Raw genomic sequence first — 6,000 nt, 5'->3', positions numbered from 1 at the left:
TATGCCAAGACAATGTACAATTTGTTTAAATATGCATATTTTTGTGCTAACAAAAGACCAACACAATCATTTATTAATTAAAAACCCGCGAGAGCGAGGGTGCAATGTTCAAACCGCGATGCAGCAAGGAATGACTGTACAGATAAAAGGTGAGACCACAAATGTTTTTCAGTTTATTTTTAAAAAATAAGAATAAATGAGACTCAGAAGTATTTGAAAACAATTGGATTTTTTTCTTTCTTTATCCAAAGCCTAAACCTTCAGCATATGAGTATGTGAAGTTAAATAATGGAATGGACTGAGGAAAGAATTCAAACAATGCACTAAAATGAGCGATTTCAAGAAACAGTACAAGCAGTTGATGTTTACAAAGTATAAGGAAGAAGAATCTTGAACCACACGGAACCATTTACTCCTTAGTCTTCATTTCCTTGGACTATATGAAGGAATACATTTTCAGTACGCACTCATCACCCAACAATGTGTCCGTTAACTAACTTCTTCATCACTTATTATTATACATTTATTATTTTATTTATTACGAAGGTTAAATAAGGTTAAAGGTTAAATTCACATGTTGAATACAGGAAGTAAACAAATGTATTAGCAAGTGGGGTACAAGAGGGGGTAGGATTATATAAACTCTGGTTCTTCCTACTCCTTTTTGGACATGTGGAATTGTGAACTGTAATATGTGATATACGGTATTCCAATGTAACATGTATGCATGTTCAAAATAAATTAAACCATTGCCATTACCAAAGTCATTTACTGTCTTGTTCTTCTTATCTTCTTAATGAGCAACCTGGATTAACATTGAAAAAAAAAACGCCATACGGATTCAGTGCCTCACCAGACATTAACCTCACCACATGATCACTGCTGAGGGGTATTACTGTATAATACTGCATGTATTGGTATGCGAGCACTAGTCAAGACTACTAGCTTCACAGATGATGGGTCCATAATTTCAATACTTATACACAAACTGTAATCGACAAAAAGTATTCTTCAGTCGTGCTGAAGTGAAACATAAGTAAACACACAGGGATGCACATACATCACACTCATGAAACCACATAAGAACACAGCTGGGGGTGTGTCTGTTTTATATCAAGCAGCTTGACTTAACATATGTCTATCTCGACCAATTTAGAACATCCTGCCTTTTATTATTTTGACACTAATTATCAAAATGATAGGGATCGGATACGATACATGTTGGTGTCGCTGCCTGCATATGCACCTCCCTAATCTTGTTATGCAGAAAACATTTAAATTCTAATTACACAGTGACTATGCTCCTATTTGGGAATCAACCTCGTACACCAGCATGCCCGCTGTATGACATTCTCTCCCTGTATGACATTCCCTCACAGAGTTCATCCCCTGTTCATCTGCCAAGTGACTGAATATTAACAATTCACTGCACTCCGGATTCAAATGTGACACAGATAACACTGTGTACTGAGTAACTACAGTATGTGGATTACCACATTAACAACTCATTGTATTAATGTGCCTTTTCCACTGAACAGTACCTACTCATAACTGTCACTTTGCCATTGGCAAATACAGTAGGTACTACAAGGCTCTACATGTACTGTACAGTGTGGTACGGTACGGTTCTGAGTGTGCCAAGTTTGATACCACATCATTGTAACTTTTGAGGATCTACTAGGAATGACAAAATAAAAACATATACCAGAGGGTCCTAGGTCCATGTACGAGTTCTGTTCCTATGACGGCATTTTAGTGGAGTTTTAGTGTAAATTGGAACTACAGTCATCCCTCGTTTATCGCGTTTAATTGGTTTCAGACCCAACCGTGACAAGTGAATTTAGGATTCTTAGGATTAGAATTCATTCTTTCTAAATGAAATATTTTCATAGATATTGCATAGAAAAACTGTTTACGATCTTCTAAATGTTTTTTAACATTATTAGAGCCATCTAGAGATTAAATAACACCCATAACACCCATATAGTCGCCTTTACATTGGTATTACCCTATATGGTACTGTATGTATAATCTCAGAAAATAAGCCATTTAAAATATAAGTAAGACTTGTGCTCGTGTGTTGCAGTAAATGTGTTCTGGTTCTAGCAGGGGAGCAGAATGAGTGGCTGACAGGAGGTGACATTGGTGCTTCAGAGTTGAGTTTTAGCGTGCTGTGGGTCATGGCTGCAACAGTAGCCTGTATTATTATTAAGATTATTATTATCATTATGTTATTATTACTGTGCCTAGTGTGAGATAACAATATATAAAATAATAAAAGCCTGTTCTTCCGGCGATCAAGTCTGGTGCTTATACTACATTTAATGCTACAATACTAGAGATGAGTGAGTACACAACTATTTGTACATGTATCTGTTCACCCATCTAAATTATCTATATCCGTAGCTGCACTCTGAGTGTGCGGGACCTAAACCGGAAGTGGGCATGCTTTAACTGGAAATGGGGGGGGGGCTTAATTTGGTACATCATTTTAAGTCTAAAATTGACATGGATTCAGAAGTTCAAATCAAATCAAATCAGATCAGAAGTTGCAAAATGTATTGTTTATTATTCAGATATATGTGTACTGTGTATGTGTAAGACTTAATTATTTAATTATTTTTTAATGACCTGTGTGAAGTTGGATGAAAACATCCAGTGACAGCAAACAGGGAAATCTATCAACCTTGTTCACTGTAGTTTTCTCAAAAGCACCGCGTTCAGTACTATGAGCAAGGCATAATGTAACTAGAAAAAGCTAAAATGTTGATACTAATAACTAATAAAATCACAAAGATTTATCCTGAAATATATGTATTACATTGGGTTTTTTTTTCTTTTTTTTAATCATACCAGCCGTGACGTAAATAGACAAAAGTAGATCAAACAAAAACAACAAGCTAACATTGTTCAATACAAGTTGGAACTATTAATGCAGACACCCCTATTGAAAAGCCAGCATTTCAAGAAATGTTTGATAGACCGTACAAATTGTCACGTCACAAACACCACTTTCGCAACTTTACAGAGTGAAAGGTGACAGATTAAAAGAAATATTGCATTATTATGATATCTTATTATTTATGGGCCACACGGTGGACGAGTGGTTATCATGTTGGCCACACAGTCAGGAGATTGGGAAGAATCTCCTGACTGTGTAGCCGTGGGTTTTCTCCGGGTACTCCGGTTTCCTCCCACATTCTAAAAACATGCGTGTTAGGTTAATTGGCGACTCTAAATTGTAGGTATGAATGTGAGCGTAAAGGACTGTTTGTCTATATGTGCCCTGCGATTGGCAGGCGACCAGTCCATGGTGTACCCCGCCCCTCAGCCGAAGTCAGCAGGGATAGGCGCCAGCATACTTTGTGACTCTAAGTGCCATAAAATAAGCGCAATAAGTGGCATAAAAAATGGACGGATGGATTATTATTTATGATATATTATCATAACAGTGGTTTATTCGGTCTAAAACAATGTTGACAATAATATTGTATAACGTCAATTTGTGGGACAATAAACATTTCAAAATGAACCTGCATTGTTTTGTGAATCGGTTAAATGAAGACGTTTGTTTGTCCAGTCATATTTTTCATTGTACTTTTCTTAATATTATGTTAAAATCCCGTCTCATCTCGTTCTGGTGAACCCAACCTACTGCATCGTCTCGTCTCGTGAGTTTGGTGTCTACATTCACAATCTGAATTGTATTCTTAATAGCTTATATATCTATTTCAGTTCATTTAGCTATTTTTATGCTTGAAAATGCTTAATTTAGGCACGGACGAGACGGAGTTGTCACTGAACCTCCCCTCTTACCCCGACACCCTATCCTTGGGTAAGGGCAGGGGGGGGGATGGGTTTCAAACTTCATTAGGGTTGCCAGGTGGGCACCCTCCTTCATTGGTTTTTCGATAATAGACCCACTGGTAGGCCCACGACACCTCCAGAGAGCTCATCGGCAACACCTGACGTCCCAGGTGTACCCCCCTCTGCTTTGAGCCCAGCAAGGGTCCTTGCACTTGATGCATAGCCACTTGTCACATAACATTCTTGTATGTATTAAAAAATCACATATGGAATACAGGAAGTGAATAAATGTATTGCATAAGATGTGGAACGGATGGGACGTGGGGTAGGGTTAAATGAGCTTTGCTTCTTCCTAGTCCGTTTGGACATGTGGAACTGTGAATAGAATTATGCGATGTATTCCACTGTAACTTGTATGCATGTTCAAATAAAATTAAACCATTACAGTACCATAACCACCATAACCATTTTAACATGTAACAATTTTTTTTTTTTTTATCTGTACCAGGTGTGAACCGCTTTATATGGCTTTTATATTTATTTTGATCATTGTAACACTTTTACAAACAGCTTACTCATCTCCCATCACCTCTCACTTTTGATGACATCACACGTCACTCACTTGCTGTCCTTTCTCTCACATCTCTGTCAAGGCCTTTTGCTTTTACAATAAATAGTTCAGAGGCACAACTCCAAAGTAAAGGCCATGCTGACACACACACACACACCGGCAAGCACACATGTGGAGCTCTGCTGTGTGTTGCAGTTCCAGAGACTGTAGGGGGTTCTGGGAGCAAAAATAATGAGCTCATCAGTTCAGCCTGGAGGAGGTGAAGGCAATACACACAACACACACGTACACATTTTTCTTTCTACCCCATACACAAACGCAGTGGCAATTACTACAATCCATGGCCGCTACTATGTTCCATCTCTCTCCAGCCGACCTCAGAGTAACTCACTGTAAGGACTCCAGGCTGCTGAAGGGATTGCATCCCTGCTTATTTTTTTTTTTGCCTTTTCCCTTAGAAAAGCAGGTTTCAAAAGGGGAGCACCAATGTGTTAAAGTCGGCGTGTGTGTGTGTGTTCATGTTTGACTAAACTGCACACTCATACACATTGAAATGTGCTACTGTGCAGTGCTGGGTATTTAATTTGCGTTTTATGTTTACTAAATTTATTCTGGGTTTTTAGCAGACCCGAGGCTCTGAATATGTTGATACTTTCTTTTACACCTTTTTATCCTTTATTTATCTTTTCAAGGGAGATTTTGAATGAACTTTATGAGCCCACTTAGTTAAACCATTCTGCTTTAACAAAAAAGAGGTTAAGAACTCAGTCTGAATAATTGACTTTGTGTATATTTAATAACTCATAATTGGATAATCTAAAACCTCTAATTCTAAGATGACATATTTACAAATATTTTATGAATTCTATTATTAAGGGATTGGTGTGGAATTAGATGATCTGGTAAAATAAGTTAGGCTATTTCAAAAAGCAGAGGTAGTTAAATGTTAAATGTCACATCATTGTGAAGTGAAACTGACACTGAACATTCACTGTATGCAGTTTAACAACATGCCATCCAATGCATGCATCGACTGTATGCAAGAATATCACTGTAATAAAACCTAAAAATGCAACCTTCTCATACTCATTTGAAGTGCTCATGATACGGAAACACATGTTAATGTTGTTATTTTTGCCATGCACAATAACATCCACCCATCCTTTTTCTATGCCGCTTAATCCTCATTAGGTCGCTCCTTAGGGTATGCTGGAGCCTATCCCAGCTGACTTGGGGTGAGAGGCAGGGTACAGCCTGGACTGGTGGCCAGGGCACATTGTTTGATAATCACAACTTCATTTCACTCGTATTTTATAGTTGTTACTGGCAGATGACAGTTTTATTAGTGGAATATTTCTATCTTTTTATTGCTTTTTTAAAACATTTGTTGGTATCATGAGCACTTTAAATTAGTTTTTGTAATGGAAGATGAAAATAAAAGACATTTCATCACATCAATGTTAACAAACCTCTCAGCTCGATCTTACTACACTTGTTCCGGTCTTCCACTTAATTATTTTCTATTCTTCCTACCACATGTACAGTATCTTCTGTCATCTAACCTTCAATTGCCAGGTGTTTTTATTATAATGATGGCCTGCTTTATGTTCTCAACTCTCTGA

The sequence above is a fragment of the Dunckerocampus dactyliophorus genome, chromosome 7 (genome assembly GCF_027744805.1).
Source record: "Dunckerocampus dactyliophorus isolate RoL2022-P2 chromosome 7, RoL_Ddac_1.1, whole genome shotgun sequence".
In the NCBI taxonomy this organism is placed as follows: Eukaryota; Metazoa; Chordata; class Actinopteri; order Syngnathiformes; family Syngnathidae; genus Dunckerocampus; species Dunckerocampus dactyliophorus.
Note: the sequence above shows the minus strand (reverse complement) of the source record.